This window comes from Protomyctophum parallelum, assembly GCF_964188405.1.
Source record: "Protomyctophum parallelum genome assembly, chromosome: 12".
Classification (NCBI taxonomy): Eukaryota; Metazoa; Chordata; class Actinopteri; order Myctophiformes; family Myctophidae; genus Protomyctophum; species Protomyctophum parallelum.
Genome location: NC_139712.1, coordinates 36,918,974 through 36,944,859, shown reverse-complemented (window position 1 = coordinate 36,944,859; position 25,886 = coordinate 36,918,974). Strand labels below are relative to the sequence as shown.

General features: G+C 44.2%; 1 protein-coding gene across 1 annotated transcript in view; it reads left to right on the top strand.

Moving 5' to 3' along the window:
- csrnp1b (cysteine-serine-rich nuclear protein 1b) overlaps nt 1–25,886 on the top strand; it is a 109,429-nt gene that overhangs the window by 17,621 nt on the left and 65,922 nt on the right. The gene's annotated exons all lie outside the window — the stretch shown is intronic.

Below are 25,886 nucleotides of genomic sequence, written 5' to 3'. Positions count from 1 at the left end.
TTTTAAACGTTCATTTACTGTAAATGCAACAGAGGTTTTGAGGCAGGTTATTCCAAAGTGACAATGATCTATAAATAAATCTCTTTATTTTGGGCGAGGTAACACAAGCTGTCCATTATTGGTTACAGAGACCACTCTGTAATACTTGCTATGTATGAATCCCGTGTCTATAATTCTTGATAGACATACTTATAATGCATTATAAGACTGTATAATTATATTTATGAATCAAATACTCATAATGCTATAATAATATGTAAGTAAGTATGTCGGAGAGGCTTATTGTTGGTATCAGCCAGTGCGCAGGAGTCTATTCCTGTTTAACAATGCGCTGGCTAGACCTAGACCCCTGGGAGATGGGTTTCCAAGGTGGATTGCAACACCTACCAATCATACCACATTATAAAGCATAATGACTCGCATAATAATACTTTTTGTTCTAAATTTGTATCCCACAACTAACCCATTTTTCACCCGGTGCCAATGACCTAAGCTGTAAGCCTGAGCGCAACACTCTCTCTCTCTCAACTCGCCAACCTGGGGAGAGCCCCGAACTGAGCTCATGCATGTCCAACTTGACTAGTTCCCAACGGGCACCGCTCTAGTCACACTATAATGCATCATTATTATTCCATGGATGAAATATAATATAATATATAATACCTCTCCCTCGCTCCCCTGTCACTTTCCCAATCCCACTCTCCCTCTCTCCATGTCCCCCTGTTCCTCTCCCTCCACCTCCTCCCTAATCTCTCTCTCTCTCCATGTCCCCCTGTTCCTCTCCCTCCACCCCCTCCCTAATCTCTCTCTCTCTCTCTCTCTCTCTCTCTCTCTGTCTCTCTCTCTCTCTCTCTCTCTCTCTCTCTCTCTCTCTCTCTCTCTCTACTCTCTCTCTCTCTCTCTCTCTCTCTCTCTCTCTCTTTATCACTTTCCCTCCCCCCTCGGAACAAATTAGACGTGCCTTTTTTATTATTATTATTATATATACTGTATGTTTATTTGGGAGGGACAGCTCACAGACAGAACACCAGGTCACCACACATACAATGCTGTGTAAATACACCGGATTTAGTAAGAATGTTAGTTTCCATCCACAGTCCCCGGTCATGTACTTAAGTGTTGTTGTTTAAGTAAAGACAACCATACTGTATTCTGCCCTTATTGTGTTGTTTACTGCGCCAGGTGGGGGCCACAATAAGACGCAGGGCCCTGCCCAACAATAATTATACAGCAATTGGGATCAGCTGCTGCTCGTCCAACCCCTTTGCTCCCCCCCCCCCACCTCTCCACCCACCCTGCAGAGCAAACGGTTACGCAACACCCCACCGCCCAGTTGGAGTGGAGTTTCTGTCACCATGCACTGAAAAATATTGTTTGGTTGGGGGGGGGGGGGGGGGGGGGGTTGTTCAAGGTTCCACTCTTTAGCAGGGTTAATCCAGGTGAAACAGACAGAAGGGAAAGTCGAACTAGGACACACGGATCAGTGCGGGTTGTTTGAGGGCAGACATGAGAAGACTGTTTGGTCCGAGTGTGTGTTTTTGGACACTCAGATCATTCTGTACCACTATCAGAGCGGACGTATCAATAGAATCAGTAGAAATTGTCTTTTATTACCATGTACTGTAGTCCTGTATTCAAGATTTACTTGAGTAAAAGTACATCAACATGTAGGTGCAGAAGTTCCCAGATTTCACAAGTTTTCAAATGTATGAAAATCCTTTCAAAAGTGGCAGATCTACAAGCTTTGCGAAGCTTTGTGAGCTTGTAGATTGGCTATTTTTAAATTGCCAAATTATGCACAGTTGTTTTGAAATAATGATCAAAATAATAAAGTAAGTAGTAACTACCGTTTTCAAGTAATTACAGTGGAGTAAAAAGTACAATATTTGCCTTTGAGATGTAGTGGAGAAGAAGTAAAATTATCCTCAAAATTGCAATTGCACAGTACTTGAGTAAATGTACTTACCGGTAGTTACTTTCCACCACTGTCCGAGTGCGTGTCTGGACTCTGAGAGTGGAAGCTGCATCGTAAGGACGGACACACACACACACACACACACACACACACACACACACACACACACACACACACACACACACACACACACACACACACACACACACACACACACAGAGTGTGTGACGGTGCATGGCATGACAGTGCACAGGGAAGGAGCATTTCAGTCTGAGCTACGGCCAAAGTGTGTCACAGTTTGTTGTTACTATACTACTATACTGGGGTTTAGTCGAGTTCACGACCGACTTCAGAGTGTTACGTGACAAGTGGTATTTTAGTCCAACTGCGTGGAACTCGACTCGTTTAGCCTTTGTCCCTGTTTCTCGCGGTTGACCTTATCTCACTTTCTGCCTGCCTGAGTCTCTGTCTCTGTCTTTCTCTGCCCGTTTTCTCCTGCCTCCTCCTCCTTAACTCCTCTCTCTCTCTCTCTCTCTCTCTCTCTCTCTCTCTCTCTCTCCCTCCTTATTTCCCCCACATCTGTGATGACTCATGCATGCCTCCACACGTCTAAACCTCCTCAGTCATGACATGATGTTTTCTTGAAGACGACGTGGTGATGAGTCATTCCCGGCCGGTACACTCCTCCGTACTGATGTAGGCAAAGAATGTAGTCCTGTACATGATTGTACACAGGCCGACAACAATGCTTTTGTTGTACGTGCATGCGTGCGTGCGTGCGCTCGTGTAACTGTGGGTGTATGAACAGAACACAGGATATATTGCTGACCAATTATTGTTCCAGCAATCAGCCTTTCTTTCTTTCTTTCTTTCTTTCTTTCTTTCTTTCTTTCTTTCTTTCTTTCTTTCAGGGATGTTGTTTCTCATGAAAGGAACATAGCAACTGACAACACGGAAACTTTCCACCTGCATCGTTCATTTAGTGAGTCAAAAGGATTTGCCTTTCAGCTTTTCTTCCCGTTATTCAGCTGTATTAGAAGCTGATTTATGTCCATAGTGGTCTTGGTATTCCTTCATTTATTCCTTCTCCTTAGATACAAGCAGTCAAAACAGCATCCTGGATACCAACAGCGTAAAGTAAACACTTGTGGCAGGACCCTGCAGACTCCAGTGCTCTGTGTACTGCAGTGGTGTAAATTAACTAAGTACATTTACTTAAAGCACCACTTCACCACTTTTCAACCTATCTTCATATAATTGATCCTAGTAATCATGATGAAATGTCATGTCTTTCTGGCACCCCAGAGCTCCTATTTTGAAGGAATCCCGGGAAGGATTGTGTTAAGGGCCTTGCAAATGTGAAGCGAGGAACGCAGGCGTAGTTGCCTGGATTAACACAGGTCTCCTCCAGGTCTGTTGAAGAGGGGCGCAACAACGCAAGCGTAACACTAGACAGGCTACTCATCTCCATCCCCCCCTTTATCGTACTAGTCATGGTCAGTTTTCTATTAGATACAGAGGTACTACACTTTATCGTACTAGTCATGGTCAGTTTTCTATTAGATACAGAGGTACTACACTTTGGGACAAATATTCTACTGGTTTACAACTTTCTTCTCTGAACTTGTTTAAGAACAAACTGAAGGTTGTTCTGATTGACCAAATCACTTAATTTCCATAGTTTTGTATTCTCTTCTCGTCTCTAATCATGTCTTAGATTATGAAGTATGTTTGAATCATGTTTTAGATTATATGTTTATATACTGCAATCACGTCTACTGAAAATGATTTATACCTTGTTATAATGTCTTTATTGTATTTTATATATAGGTAGAGGCCTCATATAACCCCAGGGCTTCTTGCCTCCTCCTGGCACTTTCCCTTTTTTATTTTCATGCTTTAATGTATTGCTCTATACTGTGCTAAAATAAAATCAAATCAAATCAAACGGTATACTCAAAACAAATTGAGACATCAATGTTATATGGTGTACTGCTGTTTGGAGCAGTGACCTGCCTCCAAGCCAGCGGTCTGTCTTGATTATTGGTAACAGACTAGGCACCCTCCCATTTTTGTCACGCTGCCCGAGTTGTGAGTCCCAAATTCGTACACCCATGACCCATCATCAACCCATACTAGCCTCTTATGTTCAACGAACAACACACTAAAACGTCTAATAGAAGCCAGTTGTCTCTCGTCGAATAATCAACTTAAGGAAAACCAGCCCCTCCTCACATGATGGGGGGGGTTATTGACGCAACACAATGACTCCGTGGGTAGAGATGGGTCGACCTTTCGCCTCCAGCCTGACCTCTGACCCGGCCTCTCTCTGATCATCTAATTGGTAGAGGGAGGAGTGTACTTTTCAGGAGCCTTGAAAAGCTATTTTGGCAAGGGGGGAGAGTTGGATTGGGACCAGGCAAAGCCCTGCTGGGGAGGGATGGAGCAAGCTGGTGGTCTCGTTAAGGACGATGGAGATTGAATGGTGTCATTGTGTCCGCCAGGCCAGCCGTCTATAGGGCCTAGGAGTCATGGGAGCCTCCCTTCACTATGGAGAGGCAAACCATTAACCCCTACTAGACAGGTACTGTATATAGGTTCATATTAGGGATGGGAATTATTGATTAATTCATTAATTGATCATCGATAAGTTTTGATAACCTTATTGATCGATTAACCGGTTAGTTGATAAGTGACGTTAAACACATAATGTCTAACACATAAATCTACATTTTGCTGATATCCAGAAAGAATGCAAAAGGCATATTATATTCCTTAAAGCTGCTATAAGCAATAATATGTCAATAGTTTAATGACCTTTTTATTTTTTGGGTAGAACGCTCCCAAAAAATGTAGTCTCTGTGACACATCTAGGGGCCGCAATCTGCATTCAAAGATGTTCCTAGAAGCTTTGTCATTGGTCGGAAAAAAACCTGGTCGCAATGACTAACCAATCAGGAAGCAGACAGGCAAATCAACCAATTACAAAGCTTCTAGGATTTTCTTTTAATGCTGATTGCAGCCCCTAGATGTGTCACAGAGAATACATTATTTTTGGGAGCGTTCTACCCATTGCTGGCTGTCTCATACCAAAAAAAATAAAAAGGTCAAAGTTTTGACATGTTATTGCTTATAGCAGCTTTAACGCCCATAGCACTTACCCTACCCCCTTAGATAGCATTTCTGTAGACTTAGATAGCATCTGATACAGACTTATAGCATGTTATGTAGACGGCACTATAATTGCATTGTATATAGTCATAGCACGCCATAGTACATATGTATAGCATAGTAGTATATATATATAGTATATATGTATAGTCTCATAAATATAGATATTCCACTGTTACTTTCTTAGCCTACGCATGTTTTATGATAAATGCTTTTGTGATGTATTCCCATGCTTTTGTTCTTGATTATTGTAAGTCGCTCTGGATTAAGAGCGTCTGCTAAATGCCTAAATTGTAAATTGTAAATTGTAACACCTTAACTGCCCGTCGTCATTTGGAACCAGTACATTGGTGTGCCCAGCTATTTGCAGCTTCAGCGCCCATTTCAAGATGACGCAGGATTCCATCTTGATTGTGCAGATAGCATAGCATCTAACCGAAACACCCGCGGGAAGATCGCCGACCACCCGAGGTGGGACTAGCGATGGGCTACCAAAAACACTATTTGATTAGAATTGGAATCATTGATTTAGATTCAGAGTTATTAGCGTTAGGAGATTTTTCCTCCCATCCGCTATAATGGAAGGGGAACACTTTTGATGACGCACAAACTAGAAAGGTGCTCCTAGACTGTAGTGTATCGCTCGCTGATATGAAACAATTAATTCTTTGGGCCAATCTCCGTCCTGGGTAGTGGACGTAATTAATTAAAAAGACGGAGATCTCTGTTCTGGGCAATTCATTTGACCATTTGAGATACAGGGCCAGGCAATGGCATCTTTGTATTAGTAATAAAATGAAATGAAATGTGCACCGTCTTGTCTGTCACATCACATGCAAAAGCAGAGACATTTCTGTGGTTACCAAGGTGGCAGGGACTTTTTTTTTGTTGTTAAATGGCCCACTGTACATTCCTCAGGCACGCACGCGCGCAGACAGCATTAGATTCACAGAAAGCCACCCAATGATAGAACCGCAGCATTTTCGATTAATTGTTAACTGTTCAATCATACTATAATTCTAACAATGTCTGTGTGTGTGTGTCAGAAACACTGCATTATCTCCTCATTGCCTGCACCAATCGCTCCCACTTTTCACACAGGCATTGACCATATGAATATGGAGGGCGTAACCCTTTTTTCGATTTGACACATTAATGATTAATAATGAATTTATTAGTGAATAAAAAATGCGACCAGGGTGCAGTACCCCCCGCGGGTAAGGACTAGTATGTTAAATTGAATAATTTCTTGGGGCACCCGCTGGCCAAGTGGTCTGGGTGCATGCCATTGCCTGCACATATAGGCTTTGGCCTGACAGCGTGTCGCGTGTTCGAGTCCCGTTCATGACGACCTTTGCTGCATGTCTCTCCCCTTCTCTCTCTCCCTCTTTCCTGTCCATCTTCACTTGTCTATCAGAAAAGCCAAAACAAATCTTAAAAAAATAAATAATAATAATCTCTTAACCGCGATTAATTAAGTTCATATACAGCCCACGCTGAGTCAATAAACACACAGCCAATAGAGATTTAAACAGAACAGTCAACCGCATTCAGCCACAGCCGGGGTGGAGATTTACGATCGACGAGATTGCGTCAGCTTTCACAAGCAGTTACGTTATGAATAATACACACAGACCATATTTGACGAGCCCCATCGACTGGCGTACGTAAAGTTAGTTTAATTCACAGCGGCGGGGTCGGTTCGGCGGCGGCTGACTGCTCTTCATAAAAAAACGGGGCCTCCTCTGTACTGTTGTTGTTGCATTGTGGCAACAACGGCACCATTTGGTTAATGGCACATTCATATATTTTATCTCATTGTGGGGAGATGCAGCGCGGATAATCTTCTGGCAATCAAGGTACTGTTTGTTTCCCCTCCCACAGTGTTTAGATGGGGTCGGGGGGGTTTGCTGTAATAGCAGATGGCCTGCACCGGCAATTTGTTATTTTAACTTCTACAGCCACATATGCTTATAGTCTTGGTTTTTCACTGACATGCTTTCTTTGTGTGTATTTCGGGTATCTCATCTGTTTATGCTTTTCATGCCACAGCAATGACACCCAAGTACTTGCGATCATGTTGGCCTTGTAAGATGTAAAAGAAGAGGGAGGTGTGTGTGTGCGCGTGCGTGCGTGTGTGCGCTACATTTATGTAAGGCAGAAATGTCTCAGAACTGTGTGTTTTAGTTGTGATATTCTTTAGTATCTTAATGTGCTTGGGTTGCGCACGAGTCACCCAAGGCCATTAAATATACACACAGTGACAGTATTTGATGTGATAGTGAGTCAGTGTCTGTTTTCAATGAAGCTACAACCCTCTCTGTCTGTCTGTCTGTCTGTCTGTCTGTCTGTCTGTCTGTCTGTCTGTCTGTCTGTCTCTGTCTCTGTCTCTGTCTCTGTGTCTGTCTGTCTGTCTGTCTGTCTGTCTGTCTGTCTGTCTGTCTGTCTGTCTGTCTGTCTGTCTGTCTGTCTGTCTGTCTGTCTGTCTGTCTGTCTGTCTGTCTGTCTGTCTGTCTGTCTGTCTGTCTGTCTGTCTGTCTCTGTCCTATTGCTTCACACACTCAGCAGCACACCAGTCTTCCACTTCCACAGCTCTCTGATTTGTGAATGGTCCTTGTGAGGACTCATGGCACGCAGGCCAGCGTAGAAGAATGCACACACACACACACACACACACACACACACACACACACACACACACACACACACACACACACACACAGTGGTGGAAATAGTAATCACATTTTTAGTAGAAGTAAAAGTATCAAATACTTGAGTAAAAGTACAAATGTATTGGTATATATAAAAGTACTTATTTTCAGCACCAAAAGTAGAAAGTACTCATTATGCAGAATTTCCCATATCACAAGTTTTTAAATGTATGAAAAACATTTAGAAAATACTTCTACTGGCCGAAATGTAGGCTGTAAGGCTGAAGAGGTTAATGTATGTTTTGTAATAATAATCAAAATCGACAAAGTAACTATGTAATTAAAGTGGAGTGGAGTAAAAGTCCAACATTTGGTTCTGACATATGTAGTGGAGTAGAAGTAAAAGTGTTGGAAATTGTAAATACCTCGAAATCATACTTATGTACAGTACTTAAAGTAAATCTACTTAGTTACTTTCCACCACTGCACACACACAGACTTTCATACAAATATGCTATTTAAATGCCCATACCTGGGGTGGGTTTGGCAAAAGGGCCTTTCGTAGACGTGTGTGTGTGTGTGTGTGATATGTACACACGCAGACGGCCTCCTCACTAAGCATGCTGCTGTGTCAGTGTTTCTCCTAGGAGCATGTCTGGAATGTAAACTAGAGAGAGAGAGGCACAACACGACTCTGGAAATGTGCTCATCATGACCTATCACAACCTATCTGTGAGCATATGGAATGTGTGACTCACACACACACACACACACACACACGCACATACACACACGTAAACACAGGTGCTTGTGGCTATAGGGCTGTTAGTTCGTCTAGTATTGTTATTTGTCTATTGTTTTTATTTTTGTGTCACCCACCCAAACCTACGTTTTTCACGGTGCTCCTACATACTCCTACTCGTGCATCCTTGTGACGATAGATCTCTTGAATCTTGATCGTGTATATATATGCACACTGCACACACTCAATGTACAGAGAACTGCACACGCACGTCTGTGCAATTACTTTGTCTGTGTGTGTATGTGTGCGCTTGTGCATGCGTGTGTGACTGTGTAGTGTTGTACATACATTCTTGTGGCTGATGAATAGGGTGGAGTGTGTTATGACTTATGAGTCAAGCACGAAAGTCAGTCTTGTATTATTTTTTTATTTTTTCTTTAACCGTACTGTAGTAAAATAAAAAAAGGCTTGTTTACTTTTCCTGTGTTCTGTAAAGAGGCACCTCTAGACCAGGCTGAACCTGAGGATTGTGCAGTTTTATCTTTATCAGCTCAGCCCTCTGCCTTGTTGCGCCCACAGGACCACAGACAGGACCGCTAAACTTTAGCCGCTAATGCTAAACAGATGTTCATTCCTCAGCTGCTCAAGTGCAGTGAACTGCACAGCGGCTGGTTTCGTTGGAGTGCGTTCTATCTGCATTAAGGCTCTATCTGCTCCAGTTTATCTCTCTCCCTTCTGTGATATAACAACGACAGGATAACAAGGTAAACACGATTGTGACCTTATTTTCCGGGCCCGGTTCCACGGCCTGTGGAACATGTGTACTATTGTGTAGGGAATATAGGCACGGGGCGATGATCTGTGTTATCATTTATCGTGATTAAAAAGCCGCTCGCAATAATCCTACCGTTAATTGGTCCTCCTGTCATACACCAGGATGAAAGGGAATTTTGTTGAGCTGCAAATTCAGTACCACTTTAAGGACCACTTCACCACTTTTCAACCTACCTGCACCATATATAAATGCCACAGTGTCTCATAGGAGGGCTGTAGGCAATTTAGAAACCCATCCAATAGTGACTTCATCGATGAGGAAACCAATCTAATAGAAACTGCAGGCTTTCTATTCCTGAAATGTTGCAATGCGATAATTGAATCCATCGTTCTCACAATAATAATAAAAAAATCTGCCTAACGATGAATTGTGGTATTTTATCATGAACATTAGTGAGGAGTTTGACCAATTCACCCTTTGTCAGTCTTCTGATTGGTCCCTGAATGACTAACCAGAACGCTCTTTCTACCTTGTTCCACCTGGTTCAGCCTTGTTTATATTGAATTTGCTAAAACATTTTTCAGAAAAAAATCCTAAAAACAAACATGATATGCCCAGTCACCTTGCTGCACCTGTGATGTTCCTTTTTACTGACACCAAGTTTAAAATAAGAATTGAGCGAGTAGAATATCAATATGAAGCAACTGAAAAACACAGTTATTGTTATTGAAATACTAGAGATAGGGGCCTTGACAAAGGGAGAATTAACGAAGATACGTTGAAAAGTGGTGAAGTGGTCCTTTGGGATATTGTACTACTTGTACAATATCCCTGTGATATGACATACTGTTCTATAAAATATAAATATTGGATCGGGAAAAATCGGTATTGGCAGATGCTCAAAGTCAAATGATCGGCATCGGATCGGGAGCAAAAAACCATGATCGGGACATCCCTACCCACCAGTTTGGGAGATATGGCTTACAGAGTAATGTCTATAAAACAGCGATTTGAGAAAGCAAGCTTGAAAGGTTCACTTTTGTGGACAGAATTTCATATTTCTTATGTTGATTTAAGCTCTGACATTTCTTTCAGACATTCTCTAGTATGTGAAGCAGACTGCCTGTGCTATTAACTCATTTTGGATAAAGATTTAAATACGTTTTTATCCTCTCTTGAACAGTTAGTCTTGCCGCCATGACTGTCTGTATCAAAAAGTGTCACATATTTTCATCATCGTGACAATGTTTGCCACAATAATCGTGACGAGACATATTCTAAAAATAAGGCAGAGGAGGAGGAGGAGGAGATGGGCATGAATGAAGGGGGGTGGCGAGGGTTCACTGGAAGGCTAATAACAGCCAGGGTTTTACATGCCGGCTTCTTGCCTGGTGGTCTGAGTCTATACTGTGTGGTCTGGTGGTGACCCAGCGCTGCTCCCCACTCCTGCCGGGATGGTGATGACCTCGCCTACGCATGGAGGCGTCGGGACGGAGGGATGGATGGGCCGGGGAAGCCAGGCAGCCACGTGGGGCCACGCTGTGACTAACACAGGCAGGGCCCTAGCCAGGCACACACAGATGGTCTGCGTGTGGGCGGAAGAGAACAGGACCATCATCAGATATCTGGTGAAGGGAAAAAATAAATAGAAAAAGAGATTAGGTTAGGTTAGAGCGGACTGTGCCATGATCATATCACCTCCTCCTCTCTTTCTCTCTCTCTCTCTCTCTCTCTCTCTCTAGGCATTTATCACAGGGGTCATATGAGCCGGAATCCTTTTATTTGGTCGGACAGCAGTTCGGAACGTGTATTAGCATATCATTAGCATTTTTCACGGGGGATATGATTTATCAAAGCGCTCAGCAATCAGCAAGGGTGTGGCGGGGAGGAAACCTTAATCAGCCAGGGGAGGACATATGGCTGGCTGATTAGAGAGAACTATTCACCTGCTGACTGAGAGCTACATCCTGAATTAAGATGCCGCCATCACAATTCAGGGTCATATGAAGGAGGCAGGTTGGGCCGGTTTTCAAAGACAGTTCAGGTATTGTGTGTGTCTGTGTGTGTTCTGTAACGGAGGCTGAGGTTAGACACCGCTGTGTCTGACATGACATGCTGTTTATATAAGACTGCGATTTTCAGAATCTGTTATCTTCGGTAAGTGACGCGGCGGTATGATGCAATCAGTGCCATAGAGTAAGACAGAGTTACAACATTGAGGAGGCAGAAAACTGAGCGCTCAAGTGCTGTTCATGCAGCCTGCGAGAGTGACAAGCTGGAATTTGAAATACTCTTGTTTATTTACTTTTTGGTGATACGTGCTCTTTAGCACCGTGGCTTGCTTTCGGAACAAGAATTTCCCTATGTTCTCTGAGGGCTGAGCCTCTCTTTTGCCCCCCCCCCCCCCCCCCACAAACACACACAGGGTCTGACCTTTTCTTCTCCAGGGCTTCATTCAGAGTTACATTCCCTTAAGAGGACATGCCATCACTACTTATTACACACCCAGGGAAATATACGGGGCAAAAGTAAAGTAGGCCACGCTTGGCATTATGTGTGTTTTCTTTTTTTTCATGCTGTGAAGTTATAGGCTGGAGGACAACTGACAAGGCCTGCTTGTCCAGTAGCGGGGTATGTCACAAGTGCTAAATAGACACTGACACGTCTTAATTTACATGGTACCGTGGAGCGGCGCGCTGCGTTATCATAAGTCCTGCCTTAAATCACATTAAAAGGTATTTGAGGAGCAACTCAACAGTGAAGATATTTGCATAGTAAACGCGATGTTATTTCATATTCCGACGGGTTTGTGCGGAGGCGGCGGTGGAACAGGCTCTGTTTAGGGAAACACGTTCGTGTTGCAAGTTGTTGGAGCCTAGAACGTGCCTTCGGCACGCTGCTAGCTGTTCAGGTACGCTGAGATCTCCTCAAGATAACGATCTTCCAACAGATGGTCCACTGACCTCCCCCATATGTTATTGAGCTCTGCGAGTAGGAGCGTTTCATGGGAGATCTCTCATTTATACTGCTTATTATCCTATCCAAGGCGAAGCGCATCCGAGGAGCGAGAGCTGTTGTTGGCACAGATTTGCCTCATCTCTGCTCGCTCCATGCACTGCAGCTCTCTGTGCTATTGACTCTTCAGATGATGTGGCCGAGGAAAAACCCAGCTCTTGTAGTGAAACAAAGGCAGAGATTTAAATATAACTAAATGCAAAAAGTGAAAAATCAGCTGATGTTGCGTTTGGACTTAGATTTATATTTGTTGGAAAAAGAAAAAGCAAAGAAGGGGCAGTCTTTTGTTCTGTGATCCTGTTAATCTCAGTAAAACCCCACACGATATCGAGCAGGATTAAATGTATCCAAGCTGGAGATCCAACTGGCCGTTATTAAAAGCTAAAGGGGTGTGAGCCTAATTAGAAAAGGAGTTGTCAAGTTCTCCTGGGACTGTCCTGGGTGAAAAGCCTTATAATCGAATAATCCAGAAGCACATTTATTTTATTGATTTTCTTTAAAATATCGATCAACAAATCGATTAACCACTTAAGCATCGTGTTGTGCAAAATTGTGCGAAGATTCAAGATGGCCAATCTACAAGGGCTTCTAGATCGACTACTGTATCTTCACGATTTTTGAATGAAATGTTTTTGTGTTGTGCCGCAAAATCTTTTCAGAATAAAGGCGCTAGAGAGTCCCAAGCAGATGAGGGAGATTTCCCCCTGAAAACCCCCGCCTTTCATTTCCCCCCAAAACCGGGAGGTGAAATCTAAATCTTTACTACATTGCCGTCGTAAAAGTGATCTCTTTAGCCTTAAGCCTTAATATTCAAAACGAGATGCATGATGAAGTCAGAAATTAGGACAGAACATCGACGTTCTGATCGAAACCACGGACAGCGCCGTAGATTCTGAGTAAATAAGGAAGATTGTCGGCCCGTAAACCAAGGAAGCTTAGAGAAGGAAAGGTAATGGTCACGTGACTGGGCTGCGCGCTGACACCTTTATGGACACTTTCAAGGGAGCCAAAACTCGCACTGGAAGTTCCATGAATACATGTCAGTGAATGGAGCCAGCTGGACATGCTCATGATGAAAAAAAACATTTCTGATTCTGAACAATTGAGACCTTTGTAGTATAATCGGTTCAGGAATATAAAAGAAGACATATCAGTATCACAGGTTGTTTTCTAATCCCTCGCTTTTCGATGTGCACAGTATATAATTTTAATTGAGGATCTAAACAGCAGCAGGTATCGTTTCTACTCTTTCTTTGAGATTTGGCTGCCTACGAGCTTGTAGATCTGCTATTTTGGAAAGATCTTGAAAATGTGTGCAAATCTTTTAATATATATATATATATATATATATATATATTCTTTCCCAGTGAACGCTTTTAACTCAAATCTCTGGAACATAATTTTTAGAAATGGTGGTCTGCGGCCAAATATATATAATTCTGGGGGTCCTTGACATGAAATAGTTTGAGAACCACTGATATAGAAACATAGGTTTTTCTGAAAACTGTCATGATTTAGACTTCTCATTTTCCACAGATCAATAATTGAACAGTCACCGGCTCATATCAGGGGCTGCTGGCCGCATGTCTAAACATTACTTTTCTGCACAGCACACCATCCATAGTCACTCAGTGAGGAGCCCTATACGACGACTACTATTGAAGCTGTGACTAAAATGGCTTTGCCACCAGAGTGTTGCTTTTCAGTGTGGAGAAACGGGGTGATTGAGTTAATAGTTTTGTGTCTGTCGTGTGTGAGTGAGGTCCTCAGCAGTGGTCAGAACGCGACCCCGTTTTCCGCCCCGAGGTGGGAGGGGCTGGAGGGAGCGCCGTGGCTTGTGATTGGGTGAGACAGTCAGTGAGGTAGGGAGCGCTCCGTTATGATCATTGTAGGGGCGACGAGGATTTACTTATTATCGTGTCACAATCCGGACGGGGCTGAGTCGGCTCAAGTGAACTTTGCAACGTTCGCCACGGCAACTCGTTGGCTTTAGCTCGCTCGGTGGTGTGTCTCGTAGCTCAAGTTCGCTTCAGACGGCGCCCCTCCACCACGGTCTAAAACTAGGGTGACAGTTCCGCCCACCACGGGGCATGAAACTAGTTCGCCGTCAGAACAATGCGGGGACAGAGAATGACAAGAGAGTGGATGGAGCCGTACCATCGCCAGTGTTGCCAACTTAGCGGCACACTGCTGGGCTGGCGCTTTCACATGGGGTGGGGGGGGGGGTCAGATGAGCATATGGAATGATTCTGTACAGGCCATATATGGAGTGTGTCTTGAGTGTACACTACAGGGTTTGATGAGGTCAGATAAACATATGGAATGTTAGAACAGGTCAGCTCCATATATGGAGAACTAAGTGTGGCAGCGGAGGCAGTGTCTTGAGTGTACAGGGTTTGATGAGGGCCCAGGTAGAGCCGGGCCTTAATTTTCGGGCCTGTTGAATGGAAAGGTATCAGTCAAAAGGGAGACATCGAAGGTGTCTCCCTTTTGATGGGTGGGGAGGATCAACATATGGAATGTCAGAACAGGTCAACTCCATATATGGAAATTTAAGGGTTTGAGGTTTGACGTCAGATGTAGAGTTGCTGGCCGGCTCCATATATGCAGGTGATAATCCAGTCTTCTCCATGCATGGCTATCCAGGGTTTGATGAGGTCATTGTCTGATCTTCATATATGGAGACGGCGTCGACCATATATGGTGGCGGGCTGACGCCCATATATGGTGGTGTGACCTGACGGACGGACGGACAGGTTTTCATATTATTATCTGCGACCTACTGTCCCAACAAGTTAACAGCACGTTGACACATTGTGAGCTTGTGGATCGACTATTTTCAAATAGCCAATGCATTATGGGGTTATTATTGTACTAATGTATTTAAATGGCTTAATTAATTGAATAGGACCACAATGGTCCTAGGGCCCCTAGGGCTTTTAACAATCATTGTACCAGTATCATACCCTGTACTAATTGCAAACTGTTAATACAGTAATCAATCACTGAATCAATCGGTAGATTTAAACTGCTCTCGACCTGGCTCGCTTTTTTTGGGCTCGTTTTCATAATAAACCAGGTTGCTTATTTCTCTCGCAACATCTGGCAACAGCACCTGGCCATTATATCCCTGCCATCTCACTGGTCTGGCTCCTTGCCGTACGTAACTGTGCACCCCCTCATTGAGTGATTTTTACATCCTCTCACATCCCCCTGTATCCAGGGGAAAAAGAACCTCATGGACAAGGGCAAGAGCAAGGGGGGGGGGGGGGGTTGTGGGTGGTAGAAGGCAACAAAGAAAGAAAGAAAAAAGGAAAAACCCCTAGCATACGTTGGTTCTCCAGTTTTTCCATTATAAGCACAGATACAATGGTGCATTCATCAGGCTGCACTCAGCGCTAATTTCCCTGTAGGCAATGTGCTCCATTTCACTGTCTGCTTTAAAAAAAAAAGAAGAAAAAATCACCCCCAACCAACCGCCCCCCCATCTCCTCTCTTCTGCTTCCTTCTCCTCCTCCTCCTCTTCAGCAAAATGCTGATATGCGTGTAGGAAGAGTGCTTATTTTTCCTCATCCATTACCGGATTAATTAAAAAGTGGCTCTTGCCAATGCCCAGACGGATACTCCCCAATACTTCAAATGAGCTTAATCACCATAGCACTCCCTAATCTCCTGCTAATTTAAAGAATTGCTTTGGAACATACAGTACTGACAACTGGACTATCACGATACCCCCCCCCCCCACCCCCCCCCCCAAAAAAGAGGCTTTTATCTGGGAATATGTTGCGCATTGACTCGGTCCCCTGGCTGCTCTGGCAAGCCATCAGCTTGTATTTATTTATATATTTGATTTGTAGCACTGGAAGTGCAGCTATTTGATGGGGGTGGGTGGGGGGGGGGGGGCTCTCATCTTGGACACCCTACTTACAGATTTGTCTGTGTTCTAGTGACATGTTGACGCTCCCTGCACACACAGGGATAGACTTGTGTTCTGGGGAGATAGTGCTCTGTGTGTGTGTGCGCGCGCGTGTGCGTGTGCATATACGCACGCGCACGCTAAAGGCAGGCATTCTCTTGTAGGTCTTTGTTGTGCAGTGCACATGTCATGATGGATTTGGTCACTGGCGGCAGTGAGCGAGACTGACACGGGAGCATGCAGCGCTGCATGCCTGCAGGAAATAAACACAAGCTCAGCCTATTGTGGCCGTTTCTCTCTCTCTCTGCAGTGCTCTTTCTTTTTTTTCCCCACAGCGATATAAACTCCCGCTGTCTAAATGCGTGGCTTGTTTGTTCGCTCTCTGGAATAAGAGGAGATTAAATAAATAACATACAAACAAACAAGCGTGCTTGAATCACATTACAACTTAAGCGAGTTGCCATTTTCTTCATATCCTCCACGATTCCTTCCTTCTTCATCCGTTGATTAATTAATCTCCCCCCCCCCCCCCCCCCCCCGTCATTAATTGTTTATCGGCATGCATTGCTTTAATATTCCCATGACCAAATGAATGTGAATGGTTGTGTATTCATTGCAGATAGGGGACTTATATGTGTAAACTGAAATCCCCAATAAATACCATATGATACAAGTCCAAATACATTAGTCATTATGGCTGAAGCAAGTTGATGTACATGCAACATTGTAGTATATCATATAGCATGACAGATTTATGTATATAATTAAAGGAGTAGCTCACCCCCCAAACAATCTTATTTTCTATCAATTTTACACCCCATGAAGCCTTGAATTCATGGAGATTTTTGTGTTTGTTTCTTTTCGCATTCCTAAGCCAATCATTTGATGAACATCTGAGGCTCCTACTGACCGATGACCCAGCCGTCATATTATTGGCTTAGGAATGCGACAAAAAAAGTAAAACCCTAAAAATCTCCATGAATTTAAGGCTTCATGCGGTGTGTAATGTAATGGATAGAAAATAAGCCATCTTTTGGGTGAACTGCTCCTTTTAAGACGGGAGGGGGACGTGTGCGTTTTGGGGGCTCGTCAGAGAACTCTGTGTCCAGGTGCCAGTCGTCAGCTGGAGACTGGCAGCTATAATGCCCACTGTGTCCTGTGGGTCCCCCGCGTGTGCTGACCCACAATCCTCTGCTACTGCGGCTCTACACGCCGGGTCCACAGAGAGAGCAATTAATCCTCCCCGTTCTCCAGGCTCCTATTTGCATAAAGATCTCAAAGAGACTGAGGGGATAGAGATACTGCAGCCGCTATGCTTAATTTATGCCACGTTGCCGAACATGGCTGATCTGCGAGCTCACGGCGTGTCGTGAGGTTGTAGATCGGCTATTTCTGGCACGCAACACCGGCGAATGTCAGAGTAAAACTCTGGGCTTTAGTCTTGGGGTTGATGCGGCGTGGAGTGTTTCTAATCTCCCGGCGCAACAGACTCCCTCTCTCCTCTCACCTGCGCTTTGCACCCTTTTCATGTTCCGTTCCGCCGAGTGCCGAACAGCGGGAGGTCCCCGGAGTACTTTATCTGAGGTCTGAAGCGAAACCCCCGCGCTGTTGCCGGATTCACTTCCCCGACCGGGACTGCCAGTTTATACAGCACCCTTCGTGGATGACAACAATGCAAGGGTAGATGTGTCTAAAGTGGTAGATTGCCCGATTCACCGGCAAGGACAAAACCCCTATTGTTGCCATCCGTCTCTGACAATTGGAAAAACAGCCCGAATAAATCATTCATTCATCCCCGCTGTCAGTTAAAAAGCAGCTCGTGAACAACGTTACACGCAAACGAGACACTTAATGGAACCCGTGATGGGGGGAAAATAGCAGGGGGAATCGACCTATCCCAGATCTTGTGTGTGTGTGTGCGTGTGTGCGTGCGTATGTGTGGGGGAGAATGGCATTGGCCTTGTCTTTGCTTTCTGCATGGCTGCATGAGCGTGCTCAGGTCCGGAGGGCAGCCAGTCAGAGAGAGAGTGAGAGAGGGGTCACATGCTTACTCTGCCTGGGTGGATGTCCCCTGTAAACCCCCGCCTCTGGCCTCCGGCCCTGTGCTAGGGGGGACACTGGCCTCCCCCTCCTTCCCCATGTACCATCTGCTTCCCAAATACGGAGCCACCCAGGCTGTGGGGGACCATTGGCCTGAAGAGTGGAAGCTGGAGGAGGGCTAGATCGTTTCCCCAAACAGCGGGTCGGGAGCCATTTGTGGGTCATGGACCCATTTTTATGGGTCACGACTTTGAGTAAAAATGTAATGTTCTTTTCTCTATATTTAAAAAATATATATATTTGAAAAGTGTTTTTTTTATACATACAACAAACAAATCTAAGAAATTCCATGAATAAAAAGAATTAATAAGAAGTATAGCAAAGCCACACGTGTGCTATTTTCACAAGTTTGGGTCCTGCGCAAAACGTCTAATCTCTGTTTTGGGTCTCGAGCTGAAACGTTTGGGAACCACTGTGCTATACGGAGTGGCAGTGAAAGACAAAGGCTTTGTATATGTACAGCTTTTTTGTGTGCAACATATCTTATCTCAAGTTTCAGTAATTTATTTGCCATGTCAACAAGTTGATAGGAATTTGCCTTGGTTCATACTCAACATATACAGACGACCATAGATAGTAGATACACAAACAAGGACAATACAATACAATAACCAGCAGCATAGGAAATTACATTCAGTTTTTTAAAGTGCTATATGCATATTTCTACGTGTGCTATATGCATATTTCTACGAGTTCAGATGTCTAATGGCTACGGGGTAAGTGCTATCTCTGAAGCGAGATGTTGAGCTCTTGATACTTCTATATCTCCTGCCTGATGGGAGGAGATTTTTTGGTTATTTTTTGCTATTATCGTGTAATTGATATACAGGACCACAATGGGAACAAGCACTATACAGCTCTTTGTGTTATCTTCTTAGCATCATTGTATAATTGTACCGCTGTACTGTTTAGAAACTGTTTCAATCAAAAGTAGCACTAGATATTACCCCCCATTCTCCCCCAGCCCCCACTCCAATATATCCCCTCTGGTTATCTGAAGCACGAGGGATGCTTCTCTCCTGAACATGTGCTGCTTAGACCGGCATACCAAAGAGTCAAAGACAGACGGTAAAATTCCCATGCCATTTTTACACTCTGGAGTCAAATAATTAACTTTCAGGGCTTTCGCTGTGGTCTGCGATTGATTGTGACGGATATAATGTGCCTTCCGTGTGATAAATGTGGGACCAACGGACAGACACCGGATCCTGATTTATTAACAAAAAAGTGGAAAATGTATTAAAAAAAAAAAAAGTCGAAAATGTATAATGGACTGTCGGAGACCCCCATCAAGATAAGGGTTAAGTAACTAACTTAAGGAAGGGCCGCCGCAATGTAATCCTGCATTCAACAACGCAGCCGAGCGAGCGCTGCTCCTTTGCAACTAACGAACGAGCCACCTGGGGGGAAGAGGGGCTTGATGATTGTTCATTAGCAAACTCAGTGGGAGCCTGCACTCGACCAACCCGCAGAGGATCTGGGATTAGACGCTCTGCTCTCGCCCGGAGCGGTCTCATGCATTCGGCGGTGGAGCAAGAGAAAAGATGTATAGTCTCATCGCTCAACAACCACATATATGGTTTTCTACAAGGAAGCATCCTTGTATTGTGTTGTTAGCAAACAAAGGAATGTTTATTTCATGCCAGGGGAGACACAGTTGGTTCTTGCATTGTGCTTTGCGTAGTTATACATGTGTGACTATCTGTGTATGCACAGTTGCACACGCGCGTCCACCCCCCCCCCCCCCCCCCCCCCCCCACACACGCACACACACACACACGCCTCACAAGCGGAGAGCAGCCTAAAGTCATTAATGTTAATGTATATGTGCACTGCATTCCCGGCCTATTCCCTGTGCATGAGACTCTATATATAGGACTGTAATGATAGCCAGCTTGGGGAGATGAGAGCAGTCGAATTAATAAGCCTTGGTGGAAGATCTCGGCATCGTCTCCAGACAATGCCGTGGCTCTCTCTGTGGAGAGAAGCACAGATGAAATGTTAAAGAGCCCCCTTTTTTCTAACCCCCCCCCCACCTTCCTCTCTCTCTCCGTTTCTTTCATTGTATCTCGGCGAGATGACAATGAATGGATGTCTGGTGCTGCTAGAGCCAAAATGGTTCTTTGTCAAATTGGAAATTCATTCCAGTCTCCTCTGTCTGAAGCATCTTGAGATTCGTGTGCTCGTCTGATTTATTGATGAGCCCCGGGAGCAATCTGTGTATGATTTTCTTCCCCTTCTTTTCTGTAAAGGGGTTAGAAGAGGGTTAAGTTAAGGATGATGTCGTATGATCATCATGCTAAAGAGAGCAGTACATCCTAGATTCAGTAGACAACGGTGACAAACTCAGAATACCAGTGCTGTGTACTGTAGTCCAGACAGTACCTTTCCTATTCTGAATACCAGTGCTGTGTACTGTAGTCCAGACAGTACCTTTCCTATTCTGAATACCAGTGCTGTGTACTGTAGTCCAGACAGTACCTTTCCTATTCTGAATACCAGTGCTGTGTACTGTAGTCCAGACAGTACCTTTCCTATTCTGAATACCAGTGCTGTGTACTGTAGTCCAGGCAGTACCTTTCCTATTCTGAATACCAGTGCTGTGTACTTTAGTCCAGGCAGTACCTTTCCTATTCTGAATACCAGTGCTGTGTACTGTAGTCCAGACAGTACCTTTCCTATTCTGAAAGTATAGTACAGATACTACCTGCTTATGTTGCAGCATCCAAATATATATGGTTGAAACTTTATACTTGTTTGTTTCGATGGCACCGGCCCTGCATATGAATGAACAATACATACAGTATCAATGCAATGTAAATACACCAGATTTACATGTTAATTTACATCCGCACTCCCCACCAAAAATAAACAAACAAGTGCATTACACAGGGAAAATAAACAGCATACATACAAAAACAGAGGTACAAAGAGGTGCAAAGTATATCAAATTTGTTTAAGGCTATAGGATTAAAACAAATTTTGACTTGGCTCATAAAACTAAAGAGCCTCGGCTTTGGGAACGGACTATATGGCAGCAGACGGCATTATCGGCGGGCGTAATACACACCATCTTTTATCCCAGTGCAGCCAAGTGCAACAGAGTGATTTTAGGACAAGACCCCTTTCTCTCTCTCTCTCTCTCTCTCTCTCTCTCTCGCCCGCTGCTGTGATGTGTGGCCAGATGAGTCGGCACCCAACCAGACGTGGGTGAGCTAGGGATAAAGATGCCCGTTGCTAGGAGTGATCGACAGTCTCAACCCCCCCCCCCCACACACACACACACACACGCACTCCAGCACACTCCTGTGTGTGTGTGTGTGTGTGTGTGTGTGTGTGTGTGGACAGCGTGCAGTTCTAGCTGTTTCCTGGAGCTGCCCCCCCCCCCCCCCCCCAGGAGGTCCGGCTTCCTGAGATGTGACGAGCGGGTGGCGAATGTGTAACCTCTCTGTTAGCAGCATTGTATTGTCGCTCCCTGGGGTACGAAACCTCCCATCTCCAGATTTGGACTTTTTTGTGTTTCTTTTTTTGTAAACTGACGCCCCTATATTTGATCGTCACCCCATAAGGCAGTGGTTTTCAACCCTACGAGAGAGAACAGGCAAAAACATCCATCAAATTAACAATTGTTCTACATCCTCTAATTGTGCAGACTTCTTGTAAATTAAGTAATTAACTCTTGGACCCCTACGTTTCCATTTGGTTTTTATTTTACACTCTCAAGATCTAATACAGGTACATTTGGTCATTCAGCTGGGAATCCCTTCAAGGACCGGCACTGGGTGGTCCCCGCACCAGAACCACTGCTATACGGCATCACACAAAAGCCTCAAAAGTACAGCAGATCTACATGCTTTGAGCTTGTAGATCTGCTACATTTTGCTAGAATAGTTGTGGATATAGGCCTATGAGGTTTCCACCCGACAGAGACTATGGGCTGTATCCCCCAGCTATGTGCATGTGGGCGACTGGGGAGCTTTGTGGCTTTCGTGGGAATGTTTGGCGCAAACATTATCACTGGGCCGAGTGCTGCTGCTGTCGCGGCTTTGAGATGCAAAATGTCTCTACATTAACAGCAGCCCAGGCCATAATGGAATCGTCGGTTAGATTACAGCGGTGTGTGTTTTTTTTCTTGTCCTGTGGCATAGATAGACTAAGCCTTAAGCCGCATGTTAGGCAGCCCAAATGAACCACGATCCTAATAGAGCTCAATGGAGCCTCGCCGAGGACTCTTTATTAGTCCTCGGCGAGGCTAAGCAGTGCCCCCTAAATCGGCTGGGGGGGGGGTGTTAGGTTTCCCCTTCAGGTCTGAACTGGATTGACCCCCTCCAGGGGTCACGACCCCTTTCCTGTTCACTTAAGTCACTGATTTTGTGACATAGCCGCTTTAATCCAGACAAAACGGAGGGCTATTGTACCCGTGTGTGCTCACCGCCACAGCTGTTGACGGCCATTAACGTTCGACCGAGCAAAGTCACATTCAGATGCTAATCAATCGATCAATATTTGTTCCTCTTGTTTTCGTCCGCCGCAAAGTGAATTAGGCGATTTTGAAATGTGGCCGACCGCCGCGGTGTTGTTTGGCAACACGCGCAATGTGTCCTCTGAAAAGGTCTCCGTTTTTTCTGCCTTTTTTATTTTTTTGTCACAACTTGGAAGAGGTGCCGACGAACAGTAGAAAGTACTCATTATGCAGAATGTTTTATTTTGAAAATATAGCAGATCTACAAGATCACAATGTTTAGCGTCGTGGCACATTGTGAGCTTGTAGATGTTATCAAAATCTACAAAGTAACTAGTAACTAAAGATTTCAAATAAATGTAGTGGAGTAAAATTACAATATTTGCCTCTGAGATGTAGTGGAGTAAAAGTAATGGAAATTGAAAATATTAGTACAAATAAAAGTACAAATACCTAAAAAAATTACTTAAGTAATGTACTTAGTTACTTTACACCACTGGCTGCATGCTCCTGTGGATGACAGGAGGCCAGACGCGCGCACGCACACACACACACACACACACACACACACACACACACACACACACACACACACACACACACACACACACACACACACACTCTTCACCTGTTTGCTTTGTGTTTGCCATCTGTTCCCGAAGACTGGCTTTACAAAACCGCTTTGAGATAACAGGATTTGTATATCACGAATCACTGACGGCCCTACACTGAGCGGTTGAGATTGAAACTCAATATCCAAATAGGATAAAAAAAAAGAAAATATTTAGTGATCTTCTGGTGGTGTATTTTTGAGTGTGCACACCATTCCAATGACTGGCTTTGTGTGTCCCTATAGCCAAATCCAATACCCCAAATCTCGGCCACTCGCTCACTCACACTCGGTCACTCCAGCATTGTGTTGTTACTGTGAAATTGGTGACCTTCTGAAATATGTGACAATCGTGTAGACAATCACATAATGTCAGAGTCCGAATGTAAATCGTTGCAGTTTGTTCATTAGTAGAGTTCAACCTAGCTGTATTTAGGCCACATATTTAAATACTTCCATGTAAGCTGTGTGAAGCTTATTTCACATATTTTGGCATATTTCATCATCATTTTGCCATGCTGGAGCCTGGAGTGACCGAGTGTGAGTGAGCGAGTGGCCGAGATTTTGGGTATTGGAATTTGGCCTAAGTATCTCTATGTGTCTTGTCTATCTCTTTAGGGTATGAATGGTAAATGGTGCATTTATATAGCGCCTTTATCCAAGGCGCTTTACATAGAAAGGCGCTTTACATAGATTGTGCATTACATTCACCCATTCACACACACATTCATACACCGATTGCGGCGGAAGCCATGCAAGGTACCAACCAGCACATCGGGAGCAATTTGGGGTTCAGTGTCTTGTCCAAGGACACTTCGACATGTAGACAGGAGGAGCCGGGATTCGAACCGCCGACCCGTGGATCATTGGACGACCTGCTCTACCTCTTGAGCCACAGTCGCCCTGAACAGCTGCAATACTGCTGGAGTGCTGGGTGACTTAAAGTGGCACTGTTGAGCAGCCTACAGGCCCATTCACACTGACCACTATAACAATAAAGATATAACTAACAAACACTGTACCTTACAGACTGAGTACACTCAGTACAGTAACTATCAAATCACAATAAAAGTATAGGCTGTGCTAAACGGCATATTATGGCATCAGACAGTAACAAAGCAAGTATTTGAAAGTAGCTTACAGTATTTGTCCAGAGCCAATGATGGCAATTAAATAACAGTGAAACTGAACCACTTCTGCAAAACACCAGGTTACGTTGCCATCTTCATTTCTTTGTTTAATCTTCGGAGCCCTAAACTGAAACTGTTCATTCTTTCAGGCAGTACATTCAGACCAAATGATATGTATTCTCTGGAACAAGCAGCCCCAAGTATAGGCAAGTCTAAAAGTAAGCAAACAATGCTGTTGTTTACGGAATTTAAGTCTGAGGATTTTACTGTGAGAGTTTCCTTGATGTGGAAATGTCACAAACGAGGCTTCCTAAAATAGCCGCGAATGAACGGAGAAGATCAGAGCTAGCTAGGGAACGTGAGATGGGAGACTCTACAGTGCCTCTCCAAAATCCCTTTTCACCATTTTTAGAGTAGCAGAGGCGCCTCTAAAATTTGTTTAGTACTACAACTCTTTCATGAGTGTTTTGACATTTGACATGACGTTTATGATGGTGTAAACCTCATGTCTTGTCATTTGTACCAGTGACCTAAAGTGGCACTGTTGAGCAGCCTAAAGGGCCATTCACACTGAGCACTATAACTATAATAACTGCAGCCAGCAGTATTGTTGAGCGTCCTGCACCGCTCAGTTCACACATGTGTGATTTTATTTTTATTCATATGAATATGAAGCATCAACAGACAGAAAATTGATTTGTTACTTCCCCCGAATTTGTTACATTTTCGCCAGAAACTATCAAATGTCTATCAAATATGTGTGACTGATTTTATTTTTGAAACTCTAAATTTAAGTCCAACTGGAAGTCAGGGGCGCTCAAGTAAAAAGTGTGCGTGCGTGCTCGGCTCGTGCACTTAACTGACAGGGAAACAACTTTGTTCCCCCATATATTATTGCACTGCAGTAATCTGATCCTTTTCACACCTACAGCCAGCATACAAATAATGATGATTTGTTGTGTATTAGCTTGTCTGACACAGTGACACCTTAATCGAGGTGAGCAACTGCAGAATGGTCTTTGCGGCGAGAGGCAAGAATGCAGCCAATACACGACGATGATTGCACAACAAAATGGGAACGGTGCAAGACCAGCGCCAGGTCTGGGAAAATAAATAGATAAATTGTCCAGTCATTCGTACAGGGACATTCAGACCGTTCAGGCACCCCCTCCGCCGCCGTGTCAAGTTCATTATTGTGACCCAGGCATCATTTGCACTTTATGTTCTTAGTCTTTCACAAACCTCCTCCACAACGTAAAGGCTGCACATTGTGCTCTGACACGTGACGTATCCCGTGTGCCTTGTCAAAAACGGTGCAAATGCTTCTGTATTTTCTTTTTCATTTGCGGCAACAGAAGAAACAAGCAATAGCAAATTGTTAAGTAACAGATTATTTCTT